The sequence below is a fragment of the Oncorhynchus clarkii genome, chromosome 30 (genome assembly GCF_045791955.1).
Source record: "Oncorhynchus clarkii lewisi isolate Uvic-CL-2024 chromosome 30, UVic_Ocla_1.0, whole genome shotgun sequence".
In the NCBI taxonomy this organism is placed as follows: domain Eukaryota; kingdom Metazoa; phylum Chordata; class Actinopteri; order Salmoniformes; family Salmonidae; genus Oncorhynchus; species Oncorhynchus clarkii.
Window position 1 is genome coordinate 13,660,792 of NC_092176.1, and position 15,588 is coordinate 13,676,379.

At 41.8% G+C, this 15,588-nt stretch overlaps 1 pseudogene; it reads left to right on the forward strand.

The window, feature by feature from the left end:
• The first annotated feature begins 532 nt into the window (after positions 1 to 532).
• Positions 533 to 13,995, forward strand: LOC139389487 (glutathione hydrolase 5 proenzyme-like; annotated as a pseudogene).
• The last annotated feature ends 1,593 nt before the right edge of the window (positions 13,996 to 15,588 follow it).

Below are 15,588 nucleotides of genomic sequence, written 5' to 3' on the forward strand. Positions count from 1 at the left end.
AAGGGCTGAGGTTGCAGCATCAGCAACGACATTGAAAAATGTCACCTCCAGCTTCTTCAGGGCATCACTCAAAGGCTCATCAAATTATTCATATGAAAAGTGCCGCTTTGTAGACCTCAGCCTTTTTGTTGTTGTACTGTAGATGGCCTCTACATTCATACCCTCGCGAATATCCTTGGCTGACGTTTGTGCAGTCATAAAGCCTGGCCCTGTAGTTGCTGAGACTTCTCTCTGTCTTTCTGAGAAGACTGACTGCAACATCCAGATGCATTCTTGGAGACTGCATCAGCTTGCTCACATGTTGGATCTGGCTCAAGATGCCATACCACACCACTGTACAGATGATGAAGCGGTATGATCCCACCTCCTCTGACAAGGACTGGGCCTCAATCTTTATCACAGTGTCTTTGGTTTGATCCCTAACCTCAATCAGTGCCTCTCTCACCACTGTGGCATGATACCTCAATGGCTCGATGATCTTAACTTTACTCTCCCACCTTGTCTCAGTCCACATCCACATGTTTTTTTCAAGATGGCCCATCGCAGTGTGGAGGCTGAGAACAAGGTGTACAGTTTGCGTAAGATGCCAAAGTAACCTGTGACATCGACAGAACTTTTAGCAGCATCAGCCACAAACAGTTTCAATGTGTGAGCCTCACATGGCATAAATAGAGTTCTTGGATTCATTTCCAGGAGTCTGGCTTGGACACCTTTGTTTTTGCCTCTCCTGTTAGCCCCATTATCATAAGACTGTCCTCTGCAGTCTTTAAAAGGAATTTTTAGCTCCTCTCATCTTTTGAGAATCAGAGATGCCAAATGTTGGTCTGTGGACTCCTCTGCCTCCAAAACCCCCATAAAATGTTCCTTTATGTGGGGCTCCTCCTTCAGTGACACAATTCTAGTCACAACAGACAACTGTCAGTGTGGCTGACATCTGAGGTGCAATCTAGAATGATAGAGAAAAACTTTGCCAGCTCGAAAAAAATAAATAATTAATGACTTCATTCTGTATTGGGTGGCCAAGGTAGCTGGTGGTGTGACTCGAGGTCCCTTTTTGGACACGTTTAAAGGTGCTTGTAACGGCTCTCCTCTTCGTCTGATGATGAGGAATAGGAATCATCAGACCAACACGCAGCGTGGTAAGTGTTCATAGTAAATTTAATTAAATAAACTGAACACTGAATGACAAAAAACAACAGCGTGAACGACACGAAACAGCCCTGTAAGGTGAAAAACAGAAAGCAACTACCCACAAACACAGGTGGGAACAGGCTACCGAAGTATGGTTCTCAATCAGAGACAACGATTGACAGCTGCCTCTGATTGGGAACCATACCAGGCCAAACACATTGAAATACAACACACAGAACAAAACAGAATGAAAAACATAGAATTCCCACCCCAACTCACGCCCTGACCAAACCAAAATAGAGACATAAAAAAGGAACTAAGGTCAGGACGTAACAGTGCTCTTTCATGACTGGATCAAATTGTGCCATCAGTTCAACCTCTTTGAGGAAATGTCCATTTGATGGAGAGTACAGTGTTTCTGGGTGTCCCCTTAGTGTCAGATTTCTAATTGCCAGAGACTGCACAATAGCAGTCAGACGTGTCAACACCTCTCTCCATCTTATCCTCTCAGCCTCCATAAGTGCCATCTCATGCTTATCAATTGTTTCCCCTTTTTTGATCCTCATTGCCAGTTCATTCCAAGTCAGCAAAAAACTTGCATATTTCTAGTCTGTCAGTCGTGAGTTTGCTAAATTAATTTTCTTCTAAGAAAAGAGTTTGCAGCAGAAGCAGAAGAGGCTGTTGTTTCTTTCAGAATACACCAACCAACTTCTAGGGATTTTTTTCACCACTCACTAAGGTCTTCCTGAAATACTGGTGGTGGCAACTTCTTCCATCAGTCTCATTCCTTGGGAAAACACATTTAGGTGGTACCTCACTTGTTCCTCTGCAAACTAGCTGTGTCCGAATTCTGTCAGTCAGAAAGGAAGGCCAGTCAGCAGGGTCCGTAGACAGTGGTTCATCCTCAGCAGCAGGATTTGGTGGGGATGCCACTACAAGCATTTCTAATGGAGAGCAGATGGGCATTAGTTTACACACATTACTCACATAATTTATAGAGGTGGAACAACCCACATGCATACCCAGTGATAATAAAATCATTGTTACCTACAATGTGGAAACTTAAAACTTTGAAAAAGGGAAATGATTTGTTTTGTTTATGTAATGCAGGGATGCACACATAAACACATGTGCGTGAACCCACACACCAACACACACGTGTGCATGTGCACAAACACACATGAAGAATCCTGCTGGGGAGGTGGAAGCAAATGGGTCTTCACCCTCATCCTCAGACAACATTTGTGAAGACACCTGTGTGGCTGAGGAGGTGGATGGCTCCTCATCCTGAGACCCCAAGACAATTTCTGAAGAGGCCTGTGAGGTTGAGGAGGTAGATGGCTCCTCATCCTGGCCAGTGCCAGAGGGTGCTCCAAAATATTTCAGAAGTGCCCCTGAATTTGCATTGAAATACAGTATATGAGTCTGGCACCCTAAATACATTTGTTGCACAATTTAAATATTCATGTCATTATGCACAATTGAACAATCAAACTTTCAGAATAGGAACCAAATGAACCGTACAACCTCCTTGTCTAATTCTAGGCATAAGACACCCTTAAAGACTCAATATATCACAAAAGATACAAAATATCAGCATGATATAGACGTATTTTAAGTTAGCCTACAGCATTGGAAATTCCCCTTAATGAGCTCAGGACCTAGTCAATACAATCACAGAAAACCTTTATGATGTCACCTCAATGAAAGTTAACTAAATCAATAACGTGCTAGTTAGGTTGTAATCTTTTTGCTGCAGGCTACACACATTATCACGATGAAACTGTGTGAAATTATATCCATTGTTATGTAAGTTAGTTGGACAGAAAACTGAATATTGTTTCCCTATGTGTAATAGCATAGCAAGCAACATAGGCTAACAAACATAAGTGTTATACTAGCCTATTTCATTACATGCATAATATTATACTCATAAAGAGATGACATAGCTGCATATCTTTGTGTTTTGTGCGTTTCTCCTCGTCTTCTTTCTTCTTTTTCCTAAACTGGAAACCTGATGGCTTAGACCTTTTTTTGTGTTGATTTGGCATCGATACATTACCCATCCCCCAACACTGTCAACCAAGAGTCAAGACTACATTACCCATCCCCCAACACTGTCAACCAAGAGTCAAGACTAAACCAATTCATGTTGGTGGTGTGCAGACTGGTTTTATATTATTCTTAATGATTTCGCACAAACCAGAATATAACACAATATGTCTGTGAAACAATATACTCACAGTATTATGAATGAATGGTGGTTTATTTGGTAGCATTTCAGTGTGACTGATTTTACTAATTGCATTAGTACTGTACAAAGTTAGAGGTGTACTATTTGTTAGATTCCCCCCACTCCCCCTACCTCGGACTTCAAGTGGGGAGACCTGAGGTCAACCTACCCCCGCCCCATCTCATACTGCTGAGTGGGAGACCTTCCCAGGAAGTAGCCTGCCTAGCTCACAAACTAGGATCAGGGCGTCCACTCCAACAAACTTAATTGACGTGACGTGCAAATGAGCGATAGAAAACCGTTCCAATGTCACCATTCCAATTTGTTTTTGTGCGGGCACACTGTGCTTGTTTAGTGTCCTTTCCTATAAGAGTACTGAACGTGTGTTGTCAATTTGTTTACTGTGAAATAACATTGTATCTGGTCAAACACCATTTTTTCCAGAAGTTTACTAAGGGTTGGTAACAGGCTGATTGGTCGGCTATTTGAGCCAGTAAAGGGGGCTTTACTATTATTGGGTAGTGGAATGACTTTAGCTTCCCTCCAGGCCTGAGGGCACACACTTTCTAGTAGGCTTAAATTGAAGATGTGGCAAATAGGAGAGGCAATATCGTCCGCTATGTCATGACGTTGGCCTGGGGGTAGGTTTATGACAGTCATAAATACCTCTTCCCCCCTTGTTCCTCTCTCTACCCTACTGATGTTACATTTGCAAACCCCTTGGTTAACATAGAGATTCTGGGAACATCAGAAGGTGGGGGGAAATTAACTATATTCTGGTAATGCGACCAATTGAACATATGCGGTGGTACTTAATGAATATGATGTCAGTTCGGTTGTCATCTGAGACATTCTCATCAATGATAAGATGACATAAACTCTACAGTGGAAAGTCTAAACAGCAGAGTTATCGGATTCACATGGAATTGTTGTTAAATTTAAATGTTTGAATATGAAATTATTCGTGATGGGATGAAATGTGATTTTAGCTTCTAAAATGTGAGATTTTGATTTTCATAAGGTTAGGGCTCTGCTCAATCAGTGGCCCGCCCCTGTGAAGGGACATGGGCTATAAAACTTTTCAAACACGCCCTCCTCTCCCTTCCTATATAAAGCCTTGACGACAATATAACCTCCTGTTCCGAGGATGTGAGGACGACGGTCCGATGTCAGAATGGTTCAGATTATAACTACAGAACGAAGCCAACATCAGCGTGAGCTTTGGTTGCGAATGGTATGAACTTTGAGCTCTTATTCACTACAGAAGTGATACCTCCTAGCGTTGAGTTAGCAACGGCAGCTGCAAACGAGGGTTAGGAAGGAACAGACAGAGTATCCCGTCTATCACACAACGACGTTACTACAACGTATCTAATTGATCACCAGAGACATTCTTCAAAGGACTCGGTTTGGCAACACGGCCTTCCATCTACCACCAACCTACTGAAGCGCAGCTCAGAGTAAATATTTATTGCATTTTACTTTTCCAAATGGGCGGTAATTTAGAATGCATAAGATACTGTATTTCTGATAGCACAGCTTCGCCCTTTGTTCATCAGTCTTCCCACTCTTTCACTCAAACCCAGCCCCTTTTCTTTTGTGTAACCAGCTGTCATATCTGTTCCGCCTGCTAGGGACGTTTTCCTTTATGACGTAATTTGTAATCAAGTTATGATTAATTATGTGTATGTGTAATTCTGTGTGATAGTTAGGTATTTCGTGAATAAATAATTAAACCCAATTTTGTATTGCTGATTCAACTTGTTAGCCAGGGTTCGTGAAGATAACCAAGAATTTACAACTTTCAGATGAGACTGAATTAAGGTGACGATTAATATTGACTGATATTTATGTAAAATATGACCAGGTCTTTAAGAGTTTATTCGGAAGATAACAGCTCTATTAATATAATTTTGTGGTGCCCCGACTCTCTAGTTAATTACGTACATTTACATGATTAGCTCAATCAGGTAATATTAATTATGGAGAAATGATTTTATAGAATAGCATGTCATATCACTTAATCCGGCATAGCCAAAGACACGACAGCTATTATCCTCAGTAATTTTCCATCCAGATTGTCAGACCCCGGTGGCTTGTCATTGTTGATAGACAACTGTTTGTTTAAATCTATCAAAAGTAGAGAACTGTACAGACTATGAATGGTCCTGTTGCACTACATGTAATGAGGACATGAATAAGGGGTCCTTATGGTAGAGCTGACCCTGCTCATTCCTGATTAATTTAGGATTTTAGACAAATCTGGCGGAGTTGACCAAATCTCTGGACACATGTTTTAGGAATCAAAGTTTTTAGAGAAATATTACTTGAAGTCAAAGAGGGCTATTGCAGGAAACTACATACAAAAAATGTTCAGTTAATATACATTTTTGCCAGTTTCTTAAAAAAAATTTAAACACTTTTTTGACAGTTTGAAATTGGGATCCTTTGCTCCGGACAAGGGCATTTCCAGGCTTAGAGCCAACATGGAAATTCATAAAATACCTCACCCTGAGGAATGTGGGGGTGGGGTGGTGCTGTAGCTTGTGGTTGTTCATCTACAGTAGATGTTGAGCTCTTTGTTGGCAATTCCGTTATTTTGGTGGACTATACTGGACACAGACAGACAGATAGCCAGGCTCACTACATGTAAACTCCCATCAGGAGACATCCTGCAGAGAGGAGGATCGGCAGTAGATGGAGCCATTGCTGCGTTACTGTGCACCTCTGTCATCAACCCACAGAGTATGGGCATTGGCGGGGGTCCATATTCACGGTGATGGACAGCGGTGGTAAGGACTCTTCATCCCCCTACTACAAGATACCACACAGACATCCAACTATTGAAATTTCAGAGGGGGATAAACACCTTTCATGCCATGTACCTTTGTTTATTTCAAAGGCACGGTCCGTCCCTCAGGAGTTTCATCCTGATCTACTGAGTGGATGCCCACAGATCTTTCAACTGATGACAGGTATTTGGAGTGAAAATGACTAAACATGAACATGACTTGACTTGTTTCTGTTGCTGACAAGCATGTCCTTTCTTTCGCAGTGTGAGCTGTTTTTCTAGTTACTCAAGTTTTCCTTCATGTTGGCATCGTGGTGGGAATTCTGTGGAACTGCAGTAATCCTGGGGCAGCTATATCTTACTGATTAAGGCAGTATGTCAAGTGACAAACACACTATGCTGGTTTATAGGCAAGGGTTTTCAATCCTTGGTTTAAAATCATTATTGATTGATGACATTTAGAGCCACTACAGTCATATATAGGATTGATTTCCATAAATTACATTTCCTCTCCAGACCCCAAACTCCTGCCTCCGTTCTGACAAGCTGTCTGCTAATGTCAGCCTGCTTCTGGTTCTCCTCTCACTGCAAGAGGCAGATGGTTTTGCGGCTTCCTTTTGACTTCTCCCCTTTTCAATAAAATGGGATTATAAACGCACTAAACTGGACAAATGGCCAAGGGTCCCATGGACATTTAAACAGGATGTTGTGATGTGCTGTCAGTTTGCTTTGTTTTTAATACCACTAATCAGTTTGTTATACAGACTATAAACCAACATCATCTTCATTTGTAAACATAATAGGGCAAACTTCCACAGATAATTTGAGAAATTACTATACTAGTCAAAATTGAATGGCTTGGCAAAATCCCTAAAGAAATCCACTCCTGATAGGCTTAACGGTCCAATGCAGTCGTTTAAAAAAATGTTTTCTCTCAAGGGTAACAATTAAGTACCTTACTGTCATTGTTTTCAATCAATGGTAAAAAACAAAACAATTATTTACCACTTTCTTGCAGGTATATCCCTTTTATACATACCAGTGGATATCAGCCAGCTTCTTCCATACCACCATCAAGCTGGCCAGAGAGGGTTTCCATGTACCCCAGGTCCTGAGCCACTTCATCCCACTGATCAACAGGGATGAGACCCTACCATTATGGTGCGTATGAAACTGGACAAACATAAACTAAGCTACAATCAGTAAATCATAACAATCTCAAGGATATGAAGATAGATAGATGCCGTGACCGAAGACCGTTGTGGATAGAGAGAGAGAGAGAAGTCTGCTGTCCTGGGCTGCTTTATCCCACTGATCAACTGGGATTAGACTCACCCTACCATTACTGTAAGAAACACCCGGACCTTAAAGCGACAATCTGCAATTCAAACAATAACAAAGTGGTCATCCTCCCACTGATTTGGTAAACAGCTGAGGGATGGGACTGGAAAAATAGTACCACTCTGAAATTCATGGCTATGGATATAAGGACTGACCATTCATGATATCAACATTATAGTTTAAACCATGTTTTGGGGCTATACAGTGTTTACATTTACATTGTTCATTAAAAAGTCGTAAAACAAGCTGATATTTTGTTTAAAAGTATTTCAAGAGAGCAACTGTCAAGCCATCATTCTGTCATCACATTGCAAGAAAATGACATTTGACCTGTTCTCTAGTCAGTTGTTTCTAGATAAGGATGGAATCCTGCTGAAGGTTGGAAACACTGAAGTTTGAAACATTTGCTGACACATTGGAGATCATTGCAAACCAAGGGGCAGATGCTTTTTACACTGGAAAAGTAGCAGAGGATTTAATCTGCAACATAAAATATATGCTCTTATGTAGAGCATAAACAATCATTAGCTTATTGATATTTGGGTAAACTGACACATAACTGACATTGATTATAAGAATTTGAAGATTGAAAGCCTCATGGAGACCAGACAACATGCATTCCCACCTCCTTATTACAATTGAATTTTGTCTACAGAACACACCCTAAACTCAGCTTCTCTGATGGGAGAGCAAGTACTCTTTATTAACCTATCAACGCTACATCGAAGCTTGTAAGTTTTCCAACGGACTAAGGAAGTACATCCGTGATCCACACTAACTCAGGAGTAAGTTCCACAAGACTCCAGGCATAGGAAATCATTACGGAATGATACAGTATAGGTCAAGACCAAGACGCTTCGTAAATCTAAGGATCTAAGTGCTGTTTAACCCCAACAGGGTACTCTCAGTGTCACGATCGTCATAATGATTGGACCAAGGCGCAGTGTGTGTAGAGTTCCAGATATTTTAATAAATCGAAACTCACCGAACAAAACAATAAAGCACAAACGAAACGTGACGCTACTGGCGTGCACACAGGCAACTATCTGTAGACAAGATCCCACCAAGCACAATGAGGAAATGGCTACCTAAATATGATCCCCAATCAGAGACAATGATAAACAGCTGTCTCTGATTAGGAACCATACCAGGCCAACATAAACCATTAATCACCTAGATGACCCACCCTAGTCACTATCACACCCCAACCAACATAGAGAATAAACAGCTCTCTATGGTCAGGGCGTGACACTCAGGCTCATGTTGAGTGACAAGGGAGCAATATACAGTGGGGCAAAAAAGTATTTAGTCAGCCATAAATTGTGCAAGTTCTCCCACTTAAAAATATGAGAGAGGCCTGTAATTTCCATCATAGGTACACATCAACTATGACAGACAAAATTAGAGAAAAAAGAGAGAGAAAGAGAGAAAATCACATTGTAGGATTTTTTATGAATTTATTTGCAAATTATGGTGGGAAATAAGTATTTGGTCACCTACAAACAAGCAAGATTTTTGGCTCTAACAGACCTGTAACTTCTTCTTTAAGAGGCTCCTCTGTCCTCCACTCGTTACCTGTATTAATGGCACCTGTTTGAACTTGTTATCAGTATAAAAGACACCTGTCCACAACCTCAAACAGTCACACTCCAAACTGCACTATGGCCAAGACCAAAGAGCTGTCAAAGGACACCAGAAACAAAATTGTAGACCTGCACCAGGCTGGGAAGACTGAATATGTAATAGGTAAGCAGCTTGGTTTGAAGAAATCAACTGTGGGAGCAATTATTAGGAAATGGAAGACATACAAGACCACTGATAATCTCCCTCGATCTGGGGCTCCACGCAAGATCTCACCCCGTGGGGTCAAAATGATCACAAGAACGGTGAGCAAAAATCCCAGAACCACACGGGGGGACCTAGTGAATGACCTGGAGAGCTGGGACCAAAGTAACAAAGCCTACCATCAGTAACACACTACGCTGCCAGGGACTCAAATCCTGCAGTGCCAGACGTGTCCCCCTGCTTAAGCCAGTACATGTCCAGGCCCGTCTGAAGTTTGCTAGAGAGCATTTGGATGATCCAGAAGAAGATTAGGAGAATGTCATTTGGTCAGATGAAACCAAAATATAACTTTTTGGTAAAAACTCAACTCGTCGTATTTGGAGGACAAAGAATGTTGAGTTGCATCCAAAGAACACCATACCTACTGTGAAGCATGGGGTTGGAAAGATCATGCTTTGGGGCTGTTTTTCTGCAAAGGGACCAGGACGACTGATCCGTGTAAAGGAAAGAATGAATGGGGCCATGTATTGTGAGATTTTGCATGAAAATCTCCTTCCATCAGCAAGGGCATTGAAGATGAAACGTGGCTGGGTCTTTCAGCATGACAATGATCCCAAACACACCGCCCGGGCAACGAAGGAGTGGCTTCGTAAGAAGCATTTCAAGGTCCTGGAGTAGCCTAGCCAGTCTCCAGATCTCAACCCCATAGAAAATCTTTGGAGGGAGTTGAAAGTCCGTGTTGCCCAGCAACAGCCCCAAAACATCACTGCTCTAGAGGAGATCTGCATGGAGGAATGGGCCAAAATACCAGCAACACAGTGTGTGAAAACCTTGTGAAGACTTACAGAAAACGTTTGACCTCTGTCATTGCCAACAAAGGGTATATAACAAAGTATTGATAAACTTTTGTTATTGACCAAATACTTATTTTCCACCATAATTTGCAAATAAATTCATAAAAAATCCTACAATGTGATTTTCTGGATTTTTTTCTCTCATTTTGTCTGTCATAGTTGAAGTGTACCTATGATGAAAATTACAGGCCTCTCTCATCTTTTTAAGTTGGAGAACTTGCACAATTGGTGGCTGACTAAATACTTTTTTGCCCCACTGTATACAGCATCAGCTAGTATTTACCTTTATTTAACTAGGTAAGTCAGTTAAGAACAAATTCTTATTTACAATGACGGCCTACCCCGGCCAAGACCTAACCCGGACGACGCTGGGCCAATTGTGCACCGCCCTATGGGACTCCCAATCACAGCCGGTTGTGATACAGCCTGGAATTGAACCAGGATCTGTATTGACACCTCTAGCATTGAGATGCAGTGTCTTAGACCACTGTCGCACTCAGGAGTCTAGCTTTGCTGTGCTCCAGTCTTAAATTACTATCCATCCCTGCTCCTTTTGACAGAGTGGAGTGGTCACGAAATGTGAGAAAAGACCCCATTTAGCCAATATCACATTTCTGTGTGGGTCATTTACTCTTGTGAAGTTAGTGAAGTCATTTGCCTGTGTTACTGGCTTCTGTGGAAACTGAGAGCTTTGATCCATAAATTACAATGTGGAACATGAGCAGCTAACCTCAGTAGAATTCATGTTTGTTTTAATGCCATTTGCTATCACAGTAACTCCAAATGTTGTTTGGGGGCCTGTTGTTGAAGGCATTTACTAGAGGCCTGCCACCAGCACTGAGACTGAGCTACGGATTTATTGAGTTCTTTCCTTTATGCTCAGCTGTCGTCAGCCAGGAACAGCAAAGGATTATTACAATCTTATGGGCTGAAGCAGAATCTATTAAACTACTGTGATCAGATATTCCTAGGTTTCTTTCACAGATTGTTCACAAGATGTCTTATCGCTGCACACCTGCTAGCCCTGAGACATGGCTGTATACTCGTAGGCGTCTGACTATGGCCTCACAGGATTCTGCAGCCATGCCTCAGGGCTAAACCCCTTTTCAAATCACTCACTATAGAATTAGGAATTAGAAAAGTAACTTAATAGGACCTAAATGTCACTCACACATAAAGCCAGCCCTCAAGATATTTCATTCAGATCTTAAGAACTGTGCACAGTTTATTCCAAACTGAACAGCAAACCATCCAAGAGGGTGAAACTAGAAGTGGCTAGTGGTTCAACATACAGTACTGTTGCTACTGTAATGCAACATATACTGTAACTCCAACATCCCTGATCAAGGTCCATTTCCTTCCTTTGACCAGAGAGCACTTAAGTTCACTGAGCAGCAGTTTGCTGACCACTTCAGGGCCATGTTTAGCGGTGATGAGACCCATGATGCCCAGTACAACATAGTCACTCTATACCTGGACACCATGGGCAACACACATGTGTCTGTGATGGCTGAGGATGGAATTGCTGTGTCTGTTATCTGCACTATCAACCACATGTGAGTAATTCACTGTGTAGAATCCTTACAACAACCATCATTGGGGTTATGTCATAGATGTAGAATTGTCAATGACTTGTCAAATATCTTCTCCTTCACACAGGTTTGGATCCAGAGTGTTCTCCCCTATAACCAGTGTCATTTTCAACAATGAGTTGTCAGATGTCTGTGGGAACGCAGATCATAATGCCACCTTAATGATTTGTTTTATGGTTTGGCTTGCAAGTGAGCAGCTTCCCTCCTCCATGTCCGCTGTTGTTTTTCAGTCCAAGTACAAAACCCTGGTGAGTGGCGGGTCGGGTGGCAGCATGATCACCACAGGGATGGCCTTGGTAAGTGACCATGCTATTAACTATATCGGATTAACATACACTTAGTATATATGCAAAAACATTGAGCCACACAACAACAAATACCTGTGTAACACTCAACTACTGAACATGGGTCCTTTTGTGAAGTGTAACATTTCACCTAATTTTAAGATTATGTCATAAAGCAATGGTTCTCAACTGGTTTTGCCTTGGGTCGCAAATTGAACCAGGTTGTCTCAGTGGTGATCCAATATTCACATTGCACATTCCTTTCCTTCCAATATCTGGAAAGCTATTTTTAATATTGATAGTATGTGTGTCAGTTATATGACAAGGGAACAACAGTCCCACTTTTTTCATTGTCAATAATTAAATGTTGCCCATATTCTTGATGAAGAATGTTAAGTTCCCTGGTTTGAGAACACAAAATCAACTAAATCTGCTAAATAGCGTCACTAATAATTGTATATTGAAAATACTGTAATTAAGAAAAATAGTTTAGAGGTTAAATTATAGGTTCATTATAATTTCTACACACTTTCTATCTGGTTTTAGTCGTTTAAGTTCGATTATTAATTTTAAAAAATTACTCAGACACTCGCTGCCCATTCAAAACCTCCCCCACCAGTTGAGAATCGCTCAACTTCATATAAACATGTTTTCCCATCCCAAGAGGTTAAATTTAAAAAATGACTATATGAAGTGCCTATTAAGTGCCAAATAAAGTAGCAGGGTTGACCATAACAGGGTTCACGATTTCATCTTAAACCAGCGATAAATTCCATTGTGATAGGGGGAATGGAAGCTTGTTGTGTGCAGCAGGGTATGGCAATTGAGTTCACGCTTCACATTTTTGGTTTTATTATTGAAACATTTTTCAGGGTTGGCGTGTTATGCTCGACCCTCTCAGTTTTCCATCACAAAACACCAGAAAATGGCCAAAAAGAGTAGAACCCGCTCACCTGATTTAACACTTTCTTTCATTAATACATTTATTTTAAGGAACAGTTTCACCATATTAAAAGAGTTCAGAGTTCAGTTCACTTACAGTGTTGACCTTCAAATGAGGGACATACATACAGTATGTGAATCACTAATCGCATGAAATAAATGATCATCTACAGAAATGACTTTGTTAAAGCAACATGGCAGCTAGGGCATTGCAGTGATGGTGAAAACTTGGAATCTTGTGGTTAAGTGGGATAAAATCTTCACAGAAGCCACAGTTGGTGCACTGATGGACATATCAAAATGTTGAATTTAAGCACTTTAGCAAGTCTTTATTCGATTTATCAAATTATCCATGTGGTCTATAAAAGGGAACTTCTTTTAATATAACAGGCTTGTAAAACGTAATATTGGTAGACAACTTCTACTTAACAGAAGGCATTCGTTTCGTGGAAGACCCACATACTGCACTGTGTGGCCAATATATGTTCTAAAACACTCTGTACCTTAAACACACTGTCATCGTAACATTCACTTTCAGTCCACATGCAGCATAAGCTCCCTGGCAGTAGTCCGTCTCCTCATGGTCTCATTTGTCTATTTCTCTCCTAGACCCACCTGTTGTTTGGAAAGAGTCTGGAAGAGGCTATCGCTGTCCCTGTTGTGTTTGTGGATTGCAAGAACGCACTAAAGTTTGACCAAGTAACAGCACACATCATGGAACTCAAAGATTAAAGAGGTATTCAGTTATGTTTCTAATAAATGATGGTCAATCGCAGCTTTACACATCTGAGGGGGTAGTAATTCACAGGTTTTTCAGTCATTTCTGTATGTATTGTGCTCATAATTCAGTGTGTACGGCCTCCTGTTCCTGTAACTGTCTTCCTCTCTCCATAAGACTATTGTGGAAGATCTGAAGGCTCTAGGGCACACGGTGAAAGTTACAAAGTACTCTTACAATGTGGTCAATACAGTGGAGAAGGACAATGGTTGCATCTAAGCAGTTTCACATGCCAGAAAGATGGGCAAGGCAGCTGGGTATTAATCTGCCAGACCGTTGGTCATTGTCAGTGGCTATTGACAGTCTTCTAACTGTCTATATAGAGCAACTGTAGCTATAGTAGGATCTGATTATATATCCGACAAAGTGTGAGATGCACATTTTTAGTTCTGCCTTTAATGGAGTATGCATACAGCATATGTTTCTCATCCCATGTATTACATCATCAACAGGCAAGGTGTAGAGCAGCAACCTGTGATATTAAGTCATAAATAGGAGCACATTTCATTGTAATGTATTGGATGATTGAATAATTGCCCAATACTAGATCTGTATTTTTATTTTTTTATTTTTATTTTTTATTTTTTTTTGAATTTTACCCCTTTTTCTCCCCAATTTCGTGGTATCCAATTGTTGTAGTACGGGCTCGGGAGAGACGAAGGTTGAAAGTCCTCCGATACACAACCAACCAAGCCGCTGCTTCTTTAACACAGCGCACATCCAACCCGGAAGCCAGCCGCACCAATGCGCCGGAGGAAACACCGTGCACCTGGCCACCTTGGCTAGCGTACACTGCGCCCAGCCCGCCACAGGAGTCGCTGGTGCGCGATGGGACAAGGACACCCCTACCGACCAAGCCCTCCCTAACCCGGGCGACGCTAGGCCAATTGTGTGTCGCCCCACGGACCTCCCGGTCGCGGCCGGTTACGACAGAGCCTGGGCGCGAACTCAGGACTCTGATGGCACAGCTGGCGCTGCAGTACAGCGCCCTTAACCACTGCGCCACCCGGGAGGCCTAGATCTGTATTTTCTTCTCTTCCCCATCCCCTTTTCTATAAGTTATTGGATACTATTCCAGTACTGGAATGTATGTACTAAATAATATACAGTACCAGTCAAAAGTTTGGACACAGCAACTCATTCATGACAGCTTTGCACACTCTTGGCATTCTCTCAACCAGCTTCATGAGGAATGCCTTTCCAACAGTTTTGAAGGAGTTTCCTCATATGCTGAGCACTTGTTGGCAGCTTTTCCTTCCCTCTGCAGTCCAACCCAAACCATCTCAATTGGGTTGAGGTCAGGTGATTGTGGAGGCCAGGTCATCCCTTGCAGCACTCCGTCACTCTCCTTCATGGTCAAATAGCCCTTACACAGCCTGGAGGTGTCTTTTGGGTCATTGTACTGTTCAAAAACAAATGATAGTCCCAGTAAGTGCAAACCAGATGGATGGTGTGTCACTGCAGAATGCTGTGGTAGCCATGCTGGTTAAGTGTGCCTTGAATTCTAAATAAATCACTGACAGTGTCTCCAGGAAAACACCCCCACACCCCCACACCTCCTCCTCCATGCTTCACGGTGGGAACCACACATGTGGAGATCATCCGTTCAACTACTCTGCGTCTCACAAAGACACTGCGGTTAGAACCAAAAATGTCAAATTTGGACAGATTTCCACTGATCTAATGTCCATTGCTCGTGTTTCTTGGCCCAAGCAGGTCTCTTATTATTGGTGTCTTTTGTCACCACCGATAAATCTACGATAATCAAGGATTTCAATAAGAATTTTTCTACAGTTGGCCATGCTTTCCACCTGGCTACCCCTACCCCGGTCAACAGCTCTGCACCCCCCACCGCAA